A 14,859-nucleotide genomic window follows, 5' to 3' on the forward strand; every position below is an offset into this window, starting at 1 on the left:
CATTGTTGCTAGTCGTCATATTCTAATCATCCTATGTATCAAGTACAATGATGAAAACCTCCATTGGTTTCTAATATAGACGAAGTAGTACTAGCAAAATTTTATGTTTAATCAAATAAACATCTTTAAAGAAGAAGGTCCCATTAGATGTCCCACAACTAACTTGTTGATTCTTCAATAATTTGGGGTAGTTTCCTTTCTCGTGTCCAACATTTTAAGACAATGGAAACTTTATCGGTCGGGATTGATAGGTTTAGTATCGTTATTCTCAACAACTTTACCTTTAACATTACCTTGTATCAATTCCATTATAATCTTTACTTCTTGAACCTCGTCCTCATCTTAACGGTTTAAGAGAATGCTCCCACTCATTTCAATGAGTCTTTGCTTTGAGAAGCAAAATTTAATTCATGAAGAACACTCTTCATTTGTTCGTTTTAGTCTTAAAAACTTTCATTGAAGTGGTTGCGTTATTTTGGTCAATTACGAGTTCTTGACAAAACTAATTACCAAAACAATTTTATCGCTTCGATGTACTTAATGCATTTAAGTACATGAAAAACAATCCATTGCAAGTAGATGTGTTAGTCAAGAATCAAAAACCTGTTTGATAATGAATAACTTTAATCTATACTCTTTACAGAGATCCTTAGCAATGGTTCATTTGAGGTTTTAGAAGCAAACTCATATTTGTCTTTAGTTACGATATTTTAATGGAGATTTGAATCAAAAATCGAAATGATATCGTATATGAATTGTGGTAAAGAAATAGAACAATAATAACAACGGAATAGTGGAAAACTTAACATTTATCGTTTTATTAATACTTGTAAACAAGTATAGCATTTACATAGTGACCTCTACCCAACTATGATAAATGATTCCAAGACCCAAATTCATATCGACTTAGGCACGGTATGGCCGATGAAACCCTTATCAATATAACTCGGTGGATTAACGCTTTAATCGATTCTACTTTTAGAACTCTTGGACGATAAAATTACTTTAATAATTATCTATAGCCCGGAACACATGCAACTACGGTCGCGAATACTTCCGTTGAGCTCAATCCAAATTTCGAATAAATGTGTCCATGATCCAAATCCACATCAACTTGGGCACGGTATGGCCGATGAAACCCTCATCAACATGAACTCGGTGGATTGACATTTATCACCCACTTCCCCTACGTAACAAGGTTTGTACCCCGGTAGGGCCGAGTGCACTCCCTCACGAAATAGGTTTTCATGGTTTCTACTATTTGGTAAGGCTATGTCTCAATTAATTGTTTTAGCGAGAGGTCATGTCAATTTATTATCTATCACGTTTTAAGTGAACTAAAGCGGTGAACTACGATAATTCTAATTGACACGGTCGATAAACTCGATAAAATGACAATGCATGTTTTAGTTATGGCGATTTAGCGATGCATGTGACATAAAATAAAATGCAAGCATAAAGATAAATAAATCCTAGTATGGCCTTTCCTAAAATAGAAAAACTCTTTAACTATTACAAATTCGGAAACCAACTCCATTGGTCCCTTGAACTTCGGTTGAGGCACGCATCTCGAGGTAACACCGTCTTTATGTATCGCCATTCTTGAAGAAATCCGTCTTAGGAACTCCTAATGAATAAAATTACATAATAAATTACATAATTTCCTATTATACATTTGTAACTAAAATAAAATCAATCTATTAAATTACAAAACGGTGATACGAGATCACATTAAAAATTACAACCGAATCGATATTCCCATACATTTCGGGAAATATCAATTAAAATCTAAGGCCATACTAAGTAAAATTACATAATTCAAAATTACATAAATTAAAATTATGACAATCATAAAGAAAAATGCAGCATTATAATATGTATGAACATGCTCAATTTTTATGCTAAATCGCCTTTTAATTAGCCAATATCGTATATTACTCGGTTTTTTTTTTCGGTTTGCGTGATTTCAACATTTTATAATCACAAAAATGCACAAACTCATATTTATGCATAAGTTAATTACCCTAACCTCTTAGGACTCAAAATATAGTCTCCACTAGTAATTTGACCATAATTAACTTTTATTTACAAAATTGTTCATAAATGGACAAAAATTTACAAAAATAAGCTATTAAACTTCAAATAAATCCAAAAATTTCAAATAAATTCAAAATTTGAAATTTAAATTCATGAACATTCTGGAAAAATTCCATGACACTCATAATGTTCAAAATCTTAGGTTAAAAATTTCAAATTTTTCCTAAAAACAATGTTGCGGTTTATCGATATTTAATAAAATAATCATAAAAACATGTAAAAATTATTTTCATTAACTTTTCAATTTTAGATCTGAAAAATATAATAAAATGCAACATTAGACGTTTTTCCTAAGTCATAGGTTATGTTTTATTAATTTTCAACTAATAATGTCACTATTTATGCCATTTTTCTTCAAAAATTCATAAATCATGCTAAAAGACTTCTTTATAGCCAATTATTTTACACACATCTTGTAAAATTGCATGTGACAACATATTAATTTTCTATGACCAGATTCGAAATTTAACTCATATTAACCTATTTTTCTCTTAAATCCGAATTTAATGATTTAAAAATCCATTTTTCGAGCATAACAAGTCCAAAAATTATGAAAATTTACAGGTTATCTCAAAAAAATATATGTGACAACATATCCAAAAACCAAGTGAAAATTCGAAGTATAGCTAATTTTCGACCAAAAATGACATTTTTACTCATAAAATCACATTTAAATGTCATTATTATTAAATATGAACAATAAAAATCCGAAAAATTAACCAAAATATCCTAAAACACTTTAGGACCAGAAATATTAACATGCATGTAATTATTTCGTGATATATCATAATAACACAAATTTTACAAGTTTTATTTGTTATTCATATAACTCGGAAAAACTTTTAACCAATTTGCATGCAAACAACCGCGGCTCATGATACCGATTGAAAGAAATGTAGATCTATATACATACATATTCATATATGTGATTTTATTTAATTTGTCATAAAATTAAATATGGATTTTATGCATGCAAACATTAATTAAAGAGATGGAAAAATCTATATCTCACCATGTGATTTTCGGATTTATGGGCACAAGTGAGTCCTCCTACTCACTTGTTCTTGAGCTTTCCTTTAATGGATGAACATACAAAAATCCCAAAGTAGAGATTCTCCAATTAGTAGCACCCAAGACAATCCCTTAATCCCACAAACTAACATGCACTAGATGTTTATATTGTGGTTTACCTTAAATTTGATTACTAATACTCATATATTACTTTGATAATTTTAGTAATCTTATATGAACAATTTAGATTAAATCTCATCTTTTTGATGAAGATAAAAGAGAGAGAAGAGAGGATACATGAACATTTTGCATGTGTATTGAATGGTAGTGTGTTAGAAAAAGAAAAGAACCAACTCACATCCATTTAGATGGAGTCACACGGTTTTAGGGAGCCTAAATGGCATCATTTCATTTTCTTTTACTCTTTTCAAAAATAGTAGGTGTGTAAGATGTGTAAGACTAGTAGTAGGTAGGCATCATTATGTTTATTTTATCAAATAAAATAAAACAACCAAAACCCACTAACACACCCTCCATTTTTCGGTCCATGTACTTAAAATGGACTACCATTTTATTTTGTCAATTTGTCATTTGTCACACAATATGTCACATGTAGTAGAATACATGTTATTAATTAATTTAATGCATATTTATCACATAAATATCATTTCATGAATTAATTAAATTTCATACAACAAATTGACTAGTGATACTTGATCACATAAATAAAATGGGTCATATAGTTATAATTCACAACTTCTTGTAATTATAATTAACCATTCATTCTTATCTTTATTGTTTCTCAAACAATAAATAATTTTAGCAACAAAGCATTTTATTACTAAAATAAATCTTATTTAATCCCATTATAATAAGATATCAATTTTCTCTCTCACAAATCAAATTGTTCAATTTTAAGGAATTAATTAATCTGTATCGGTATACAACTAATTAACCTTTTCAATTAAGGGAATCGTCCTTTAGGTGTGACCTCAAGGGATCAATCGATCACCACCGTCAAGCACGACAAAGAATGTCAAACTCTAGCCAGCCAATCATTACCGATATGTGTGGACCAGTTGACTATATATGTAATGTATCATCCCTTCCGTATTCTTGAAATGAGATTTAATAATGATATTTAAATCATATGATCGCACTATTGTTGAGGACACATTTCCCAACAGTAAGATGATGATTTCTTCTTTAATTACATTTTGTTTGCATGCATAAGATCACCCTTTAATTTTATGACTAAATTAAAATTATAACATATATGAATATGTTGAGTAATGAGATCAAGATTTCTAACAACCTAATGGCCTCTTTAAAGATCAATCAGCCATTTGCAAGGTCATACTAGTAACACAGAGTTGACCCATATTTAACTTTTTGCATGTAGAATACGACATGACACTAACACTAGCCCCTAAATCACAAAGGGCTTTATCAATAGCTACACTACCAATATGACAAGGAATAGAAAAACTCCCTGGATCCTTTAGCTTTGGTGGTGAGTTAGCTTGTAATGCGGCCGCGCACTCTTGAGTGAATGCCACCGTCTCAACTTCATCAAAAGATCGCTTCTTGGATAAGATTTCTTTCAAAAATTTAGCATACACCGGTAATTGAGTGACCAGTTCAGTAAATAGTACACTCACCTGAAGATTCTTTACTACCTCCATGAACCTCCCGAACTGTTGTTCAAGCTTAGACTTTTGCAATCTTTGTGGAAAAGGTAGTTGAATTTTAATTGGCCCGGCTTCTTTTGTATTGGTAGTCGTTTTAGAAGCATCGTCGTCAGTTACATGGTGTACTCGATCGAGTCTAGTGGTCACTCGATCGAGGATTCTATTTTCTTCCAATGCTGTAGCTGAAACACGAGAAAAATTATGCTCGGGGGGGGTGTCCTCGATCGAGCCTGGGGTGAACTCGATCAAGCAAAGGTGATACTCGATTGAGCCCACATTTACTCGATCGAGGAACCACACTTTTCATCGTTTTTTCGCTTTTCTTCTTATCCCGTGTTTGATCCTTGCTTAGTTCTTTCTCGTCATCACTTAGCTCCAAATTACCCAATCCCTTAGGATGCATATATGGAACCTCATCTTCATCAATGGGCACACCCGCACTTTGATAAGAAGTACCGCTCCTTAGCGAAATAGCATTAACTTGTTCATGTGCTTGTTTACCTTGAGGAGGAAGATTGCCAGGCTATTTTGCAGGATTTTGAGTCGCCATTTGAGTAACTTGAGTGTCCAACATATTATTACGGGCAATAAGTTCAGAAATTTGAGTTATCTACTTTTGTTGAATCATCAAACTTGGAGCTGTAAAAGGAGGTTGCATCTGTTGAAAACCTCCTTGATTTTGCCAAACAAAATTCCCTTGTGGTTGATTACCACGATTTTGAGGAATGATATAAGCATTCTGCTGCAGGGCTTGAGCAAATACATTCTGACTCTTTTCAGGGAAGAACTTAGAATAGGGAGTACCTTGCTTGAAAGACTGGAAAGCATGGACTTGTTCAATGGTACTCATACACTTGGCCGCAGTGTGGCCATCTATCCCACATCTCCCACATGACACTACTTGATTAATCATTGCATGGACCGTTTCTTGCTGATTAATTACCCAAAGATTGAGATGTCATTAATTCAGCTACTTGAGCCGCTAAGGCCTCTAGCTGTGACGCAATAACATTGTCTAAACCACTTCCTCTCTTACTACCTATGGGGTTACCATACTCAGCAGTGTGAGTAGCTATCTGATCAATCAACTTCCAAGCATTACCGTCATTAGTATTATGATGGAATCTCCCACTGGCAGTGGAATCAAGCAAGGCTCCGTGATCATCATACAACCCGTTGTAAAACTGGTTGCAAAGAAACCAAATCTGGAAGCCATGATGAGGGACATATCGAATTAGCTTTTTGAAACGAACCCAGGCCTCATTAAGGTTTTCGGTAAGACCTTGTTTAAAACTCGTAATCTGGGTTCTAAGGGCATTAGTCTTCTGCGGTGGAAAATACTTCTTTTAGAATGTAAGAGCTAGAGTGTTCCAGTCTGTAATGCCATTCGCTTCCATGTCCAGGTCAAGCAGCCACTCTGCTGCACCATCTTGCAGAGAGAAGGGAAACAGAGTCTATTTGACTTGGTCCTGAGTCACCCCAGCAGTCAAAGGGATGAAACAGCAGTAGGTGACAAACTTCTCCATATGTTTGGCGGGGTCTCCACCAGCACTTCCTCCAAATAAATTCCGCTCCACCAAGTTTATGTAAGATGGCCGAATTTCAAAAGTGCTTTTGTCTGTAGTGGGTAACTTGAATCCTTTAAGGATGGAATCAATTGTGGGCTCCGAATGTCTGGCTAATGTCGGCATCTTTAGTGTTGTAGGAGTAATGGGTGTAGTAACTAGTGTGTTCTCTTTAAAAGACGAATCTTCTGCGAAAGTAAACCGCTCGTAGTCAAGTGTACTTAAGTCTTCCACTTGACTTATTCTCTTTGAAATTTTCGTCTATAGCGAAAAGTCTTCTCTGGCTCTGGATCAAAAGGTACAATCTCCGACTTGTCAGACCTGGGAATACAGGAAAACAACAAGAAAATATCAAACTGTCTCAAGGAAATGATGCTCCCTGAGACAAAAGACAAAAATAAACAAAAAACAAACAAAAAAATTGTTGCCTCCCTAGCAACGACGCCAAATTTGATAAGGTTATTTTCAGTCATTGACCTATCAAAATAAATCATATTCTCAACTAACTAGTAGCTACCAGTAAGAAAGGGTCGAATCCACAGGGAAGCGAGATAATTAATCTAGTTTGCTATTATTTAGATTCGTCTTAAAGTAACCGTTTTCTTGAAGGTTTCGTTGATTTCTAAAACTAATTGCGAGGTAAATAAAACGAATTAAAATATATTAAAAGAGTTTAAGGATCGGGTTTCACTAGGTGGTCATCCAAGGGTAATATTCAATTCATTGATTGAGCAATTTATATTGTTGAAAGTCATACGATCGGTCGATTCTAATATGTCTTTTTAGATCTAAACTTAACATGCAATTGCTATTATTAAGTCAGTCTAATTCAATTATCGTGGCCTATACTAGTCGTAACCCGGTCGGTGAAAATCCTAGTTTGCAAGACTAATTAATCAATTCTGATCAGTAATTAATTAATTGGAAGTAAGACAACAATTGAACAACAAACAAGAGCAGTTTAACAATCAATTCATTAATAACACTTTTCTAACAACCTAGATCCCCTTTCACCCTAGATTATGAAATTTGCGACGCATATTAATGGTAATAACAACAATAATAATTATAGAAGACATAATTGAAAGCATGTAAAGATGTATAACAAACAATTGAATGAAATAGAACTTGAATTAATAATAACTAAAGAAGGATTAGAGAGTACCATAATTTAAGAGTGTTTAGATCCGGAAACAATAATAATAAAACTAAACAATAAGACGTATCTAAACATAGGGTACGAATTGGGCATTTATAGTAAAACACAATCGACGTTAAGAAAATTGCGGAAAATCCTGAGAATAGAGTGTACTTGATCGAGCCTGGGAGTACTCGATCGAGTACATAGCCAGTTGGTCGAGCCTGCTTAGGCTTAATCGAGTATCCTCTCTGTGTCAGCTCTTTTCTTCGTGTTGTCTTCTTTATTTCTCTTCCTTTATTCTTCAGGATTCCCGTGCAATGCTCCATGTATGCCTCCATGCCTACTCCGCGGTGCTCATTTCATTCCTTTGCTCCACAAATGCATCATTCTTGCATTAAACACCAAATAGCGGAATTATTGACATTCTAGCATAAAAGGCATTAAATTAATATAAACTAGCACGAAAAACGTATCAAAAGAAATTTAGGAGAGGCATAAATATGTATATAATTATGACTCATCATTTATCGTAGGTTTGGATGTTTTTCTGGGATTTTGGAAAAAAGAGGCCTTCATTTGTTTTAATTTTAAATTTATTTATTGGGCTATCTCTGTATTACCCCCATCTACCAAGGAGCCTTAACAAGACTTTCCCCAGCAGATAAGGGCATTACCATCTCGGTTGCCCGGGAATAGTAAATATCATTACTTCAATCCAAGAACAATTAAGTTTATTACAAGTTAAACTCAATAAAAGAAAATGTACAACTGATAACAACAACTGATAACAACAACTATCAACTAGCACCAAGCTAAGCTCCACATATCAACACTTGCTAAGACTGACTGCTCACCATAATGGATCACGACAGACACAATACAAGAAGAAACACAGATAACACCACACAAGGTTAGTAATTGAAGAACAAACACAAAACACAAGGTACATCATACACAATCCAATTCCACCTCCAACCTCCCATAAACCATCTGACTAACCCGAAGGAAAAATCCTGCCAAAATATCCGTCGTAACAGATATTCTACACCGCTAGTGGGGGACCGCAGCCTTTCCCACCTAAGCACCGCTCATCTTCACCGAGCGCATAACCAATGTCCATTAATGTGCACATCCCCTCTTGTGGCGGGTTCCACAAGGGGCGAATCAAGGGCGTGAAGCCACTCCCGCAAGCGACTCCACTCAGCCGAGGGCGCACCTCGCGAACTACAGACAAACAAAAACCAGCAATTGTACTATCAACAATACCAATACCAACTAATCAACACAAGCGACATACCAAACAATCAGCAACACCGAGTAGGAAAACCTACCTTTAGCAAACAGCAGCAACACCGCATACAACCATATAACGACAAACAACCACCATTACCACCTATTACAAACAGTATGACAAACCCTACTACTACCAATCACAACCACAACCAAAACTAAGGAAGACGATGATGATGGCTTACCTGCGCTCAGCGTTTCAGCGACCAGACCGCTACCTGACTCATGCCTCCTATCCCCATGGTGTCTCAAAGCACAAAGGGCGCCAAAGGATGAAGGTTGGTGAAGGAGAGAGATGTATCGACGATTAGGTTTAGGAAGGAATGAAATGAAAACTTATTTTGGATTCACAACTTCATGATTTATATTTTACCGCAGGACTCCACTTACTCGATCGAGTGGGGAACTTACTCGATCGAGTGGCCTCTAGTCGATCGAGTCACTAAGCTACTCGATCGAGTCACTAAGCTACTCGATCGAGTAGCTTACGCTAGATCAAGTTTCCTCATCCCTTAAGGCTATGGTAACGTACGGTCGAACTGCTAAGGTTTCCCGATGTCTAGACATGTGTCTAAGGTCAATCAACGATGGTCAACGGGTCCCTAACGGGGCGCGTATTACAGTCTTCCCCCTTAAAAATAACTTCGTTCCCGAAGTTCAACTCATCGTCTCCCATAACTCAAGGTGTAACATGAACTAGATAACCGACGATAACTCATCCCGACAAGAACAATCGTAACCATTCCCCACATACCACCCAATTTCCTTGCCGACTACTCATCATAATCATCATCTACTTTTGCGTATGTGACCATCAAACAAAACACCCCTCCGAGTCATCAACCACGTATTACACACAAAAGACACACTATCACAGACTACTGTTACTTCTATTTTACCATTCAAATTTAACACCGTACAACTCCATACACCATACATATCATACACATTTGGCACGAATCCTCTACTTACTCATCCAACCATTAATTATTAAACATCCAAAGTGCAGTAAATTACCAACCCATTATTCAATAAATGATTCAACACCCATTTAGATTATTTGCGCAACAACTTATATTGCACAACAAATTAAATCACTTAATAAATTTACTTAACAATTACTTACATTACTTTCATGCAACCAAAGTTTAAATTTATTTAACAAAACAAAATAAAATAGAGTACAACATAATAAACTTTTACCAATAAATTACTCAAAATACGATATTTTTGACATTTTTCTCATGCGACATTACTCTTCCCCTTTTAAAGGAACTTCATCCCCGAACTTCATCTTCAAGATGGATTATGACCATACAAAAGATGAAAGCCAATAATTACAATATAACCCTCTTTGACATTACTCGTAGGACACGTGTTCATGTGAATACAACTAACGAACATTTCCCACAGAATATGATTAACTTATGCGCAGCGATACCAATACAATATATGCGGAAATTAGCTTAACTGTTCATTTGACATTACAAAAACATGATTACTCAACATAACTAGCTTGGACATTATTACCAACGACGATTTGAACTTGACCACTGTTTAGAATGATACTTAGGACACTAGTCAAGCATATAGGATTAGAACTAGTATAAACCTGTTTTGATATCACATGTAGTGCAATATGAAACATAGGAACATGATTAATAACCATGAAACATGATATAAATCAACCAAATTCTCCCATGGTCACAAGAAAATAGACTATAAGGGTAAACATGGGCACTCGATCGAGTTAAAGGCACTTGATTGAGTCCAGGTTAGGCAAATCCATCGAGTGAAGCTTACTCGATTGAGTACCTAGAGATCAGAACACTCTCTAAATGGTCAACAGCAGGTACTCGATCGAGTTAAGGCCACTCGATCGAGTAGCTGCAGGTCAGGTTACTCCCAAAACGCGTCATCAAGCAAATAAAGTCTACTAATCTCTAGGGTTTCATCCCCGACATCACATACCTGTATAACAAGTTCAGAAAATATAACAAAATGTGGCCTTATGGCTAGATACAACCGAGATAAATCCAAGTACGATGAAACGAATGTAACAAGTAACATAAGTCTGCTAAACAACAATAACAAGAAATCACTCGAGGTCACCACCTCGGTCCTCCTCCATCTCCTTATCTCCTCCTCCTCCTCCAGATGTGCCGACTCCTAACGTGCCTCCTCCGGTGGTCACTCCCGTGCTGATGTCTCCTTCTTCTCTCCATGGCACTAGGCATCCATTGGGATAGCTGTCAGGGACTCCCCACGTGGCCGGGTCCACTCCATAGGAGTGAAAGACTCCACTATCGTTCCCCACGCCTCGCCGCCAAACCGGTTGGGCTAAGTTAGTGCCTACACCCTGCATGTATGCCATCTCATGAAGGTTCCGTAGCACTAAGGCGTTGGACACCCTCTCCATGCGCTCACTCACCTGCATCTAGGGGCTAAAATAGGAAGGGTAGCTGGGATACTAGTACCGCGGTAGACCGGGCTGCACTGGCTGGGACTTTCCAACCACCTCTCTCACTCTCCTAAGGCCTCTTCCCGCCCTAGGTCCATGATCCTCTGGTCTAGCATGGTCTCCCGCGACTAGCTCAGGCATCTCCTCCAAAAGGTCATCCATGATCAGGTAGATCTGACAGGTAAGGTCGGGGTCATCACCATCTGAGTCCGATGCAACCATAGCCGCAGTCAACGACTCAGTCACTGGAAGATGGTCCGGGTCAGGTACTCTCATCCAACTTCTACGTCTCACCCTCCAAGTTAATCGATCATCATCCAACACCCTCAGCCACTTCGAAGCGATGATGTAAGCCGTGCTCATAGTGGGAACAACCGTAACCAACGGTTTGAGAGCAGAAGAGGCCTCAAAACTAGTCAACCTCTCTGCTAGGTGGGTGGCAATGGCACCACAACGGAGGTAACGGGTCGGAGACTTGGCTATCAAGGCCAAACTGGTACACACAATGGCCGGGGCACTATTAGCAACGCGCTCCACTCGGGTGGGGTTCAGGTAGGCGACCAACAACATAACCTCATGTCAGTTGAGCTTACTCACATCCTTCCTATCATAGAGTAAATAGGTAATGGCTCGAAGAAAGATCTTCAAAGTAACATACTGAACGTCATTAATCAACATGTTACTCGAAGTAGGAGCAGGTCTACCGGTGAAATAAGGCATATAACTACTGGCACCACACTCAGTCAGGACATCTGATGTGATCAATATTTAAGCATATTTAGTCCCCGAATTAGCCTCGTTCCTATGCTTTTTAATGCATATTTGGGTCATTTACAATCTTTAGTCCTTTGTTTTTGCATATTCTTTGAGGTTTTGTTTCCTTGATAGGAGAGGAGTGAAAACCTTGCATTTTCATGGCAAAATAGAGCTAAATTGATCGAATCTAATGACCGAGCATCAAAGAGAAGACAAGACTAGAAGACCTTTGTATATAATGTAGTAGATGGGCAATGATGAAGAAGATCCTTGCATCCCCGACAAAATCCCGGAGGATTGTTGGAAGAAGAAAAGAAGAAAAGAAGAAAAGGAAGCTGAGCTAAAATCCGCTTGTCTCACCCATTGGGACGTCCGTCCAGCAGCTCCCTAGGACGCTCGTCCAAACCACTAGGCCGCTCGTCCAGAAGCTCCCCAATCCGCCCGTCCGACCCTTGGACGCTCGGATTGTCCTCCAGAGAAACACGTCCTCTTCTTTCTTCATTCGAGATGCGCATATTTTTTGAAGACTAGCTAAAAGGAGACCCGCATCTTTTCTTGAGAGGAGCGATTCCTCAAGGACTTAATCGTCATTTAAGCCCTTAGTAACCCTAATTTGTGCACCTAATCCCCACTATAAATAACCCATTAGTCTAATTAGATTATGATGTTCTTCTTATCAATCTTTAGTGTAGTTTATATTATTCTAATCTCTCTTTAATCTTGTAATCAACTTCTAATCAAATATTAATACAAATCTCACTTCCTTAATTTCTCTATTGTTCATCTTTTATTTTGGGTAATTGAAGTTTACTTGGGTTTATTGGGACATTGACAACCATCCATCAATCATCAAGTACTTCTATTATTCTTTGCATTATTATTTTGGAATCATCATTAGGTATAATTCTCTTAATCCCTTTTTAATTATTTTTAATCATCTTCATTTATTCATCATGTTTTGCTTTGTTAATATGATTGACAACCTTGTTAACATGTTAAACTTGATAATGAGTGAGTAGTTTCCTTAACTAGGATTAATGGGGAATTAGGGGAAACCAACATGGGGGATTATTCATGCTAAATTTAATATGTTTTCATAATTTTTTTTGCTTTCTTGTTGTGATCTCAACTTATGCACATGTTATGTTTGATGAAATGCGTGCCTATGAATCCTTGCATTTTTTACCCATCACTTATCTTTTCAATGAGACTTGTAAGACATAAACCAACTCGAGTCTCATTAGACCATGCATATAGTTGAGTAGGGAGGATTAAGTCGACTTGTAGGTGCTGTACAATCTAATCGATTCGGCTCCGGGACTCAAGCGTTCCTAGGATTGTAAGATATAAACCAACTCGATCCTATCACAAGAATAATTGCTTGCTTATAATTTGAGAATATGTTTGTATGATCAATTCCCATGAATTCCCTATGAACCCATGACACCCTAGTGCTTTTAATCAATTGTTTACATCTCATTTTAGTCATCTTGCTTGTTTACTTTTATTGTAATCTAGTTTAGTGATCTTCTTACCTCAACCCAAATTGTGACACCCCTAGACACCACTACTTGCAATCGAAAATCCTACATCAATACCCGTCCCTTGGGATCCGACCTTTACTTACCTCTTTACTAGTAGTAGAGTTGTTTGTGAAGTTATAAATATTGTTTTGGTCTAGGTGCTCCTAACGACAAGTAACCGAAATCTAAGTTCAAAGCGGACCGATAAAAAATGGCGCCGTTGCCGGGGACAGTGTTGACTTGATTTGATTTTCTCTGATTGTTACTAGTTGTGTCTTTCTTTGCCTTGGGGAAGTAAAACTCCTCAAGGTTTGTTCTAATTGTTTTCGAGTTGTTTGATATTTTGCATGTCTAGAAGATCACAAGGTAACTTGTTACCCATTGATCACGAAATTGAAAGGACTTTAACAACCAATAGAAGACTTGCTAGAAATACTTTGAGAGGTATTGGTGAGGTTGTAGATATTCAACCAAACACTATTGATTTCATCAACCCTTTTGCAAGAGAAGGTGAGGAGAACCCAACACAAAATCAATCACACAATCAACCCACAATGCCTAAGTTTTCATCACATTTCGTACCAACCGAGGAGAACCTACCCAATGGAACTCCCACACCACAACACTTAACCAGAAATTTCATTGCAAAATCCGCATTTATCCAATTAGTCAAAAGAAACCAATTTGGGGGGATGCCTAGTGAAGACCCTCATTCCCACATGGAAACTTTTTGTGACTATTGTGATGCGATTTCACAAACCGGAGTGACTCAAGACCAAATTCGATGGGTCTTATTTCCTTTTTCTCTAATTGGCACCGCGAAACAATGGTTGAAAAGCCTTGATAAGGCTACTCTTGGAATTGACTCTTGGAAGAAGTTGGCTCTAGCTTTCTACAAAAAATTCTACCCTCTGGGAAAGACTAACATGCTAAGAGCTCAAATTACGGGTTTTAAGCAAAGGGACGAAGAATATTTGTATGAAGCTTGGGAGCGATTCAAAAGAATTTGTCGCTCATGTCCTCATCATGGACTTAGCGAGTGGTTTTTGGTACAACAATTTTGGAATGGTATTTATCAAGACTCAAGAAACATTCTCAACATGGGATCAAATGGTATGTTCACCGAAGTTGACGATAATCAAACTTGGAACAACATTGAGGAAATGGCGGTCCATAATTCACAATATAGTAGACTTCGCAAGGCTACTAGAGGAGGAAAGCATAGAGTGGACTCTATTACTCAATTGGCTGCTCAACTTAGTGCTCATATTGATACCATCAACTTGAAGTTTGAGAAGGCTATGGCTAAGCTTGAAGAAGCCTC

At 37.1% G+C, this 14,859-nt stretch overlaps 2 non-coding genes across 2 annotated transcripts; one reads left to right on the top strand and one right to left on the bottom strand.

Annotated features, from left to right (window-relative positions):
* Positions 1-6,008: 6,008 nt before the first annotated feature.
* Positions 6,009-6,115, top strand: LOC141645152 (small nucleolar RNA R71). The gene has a single exon (XR_012544739.1). It is a non-coding gene; the product is annotated as a small nucleolar RNA R71 (small nucleolar RNA).
* Positions 6,116-14,461: 8,346 nt separating this feature from the next.
* Positions 14,462-14,568, bottom strand: LOC141644654 (small nucleolar RNA R71). Its single transcript, XR_012544266.1, has one exon. It is a non-coding gene; the product is annotated as a small nucleolar RNA R71 (small nucleolar RNA).
* Positions 14,569-14,859: the final 291 nt, after the last annotated feature.

The sequence above is a fragment of the Silene latifolia genome, chromosome 2, assembly GCF_048544455.1.
Source record: "Silene latifolia isolate original U9 population chromosome 2, ASM4854445v1, whole genome shotgun sequence".
Taxonomy (NCBI): Eukaryota; Viridiplantae; Streptophyta; class Magnoliopsida; order Caryophyllales; family Caryophyllaceae; genus Silene; species Silene latifolia.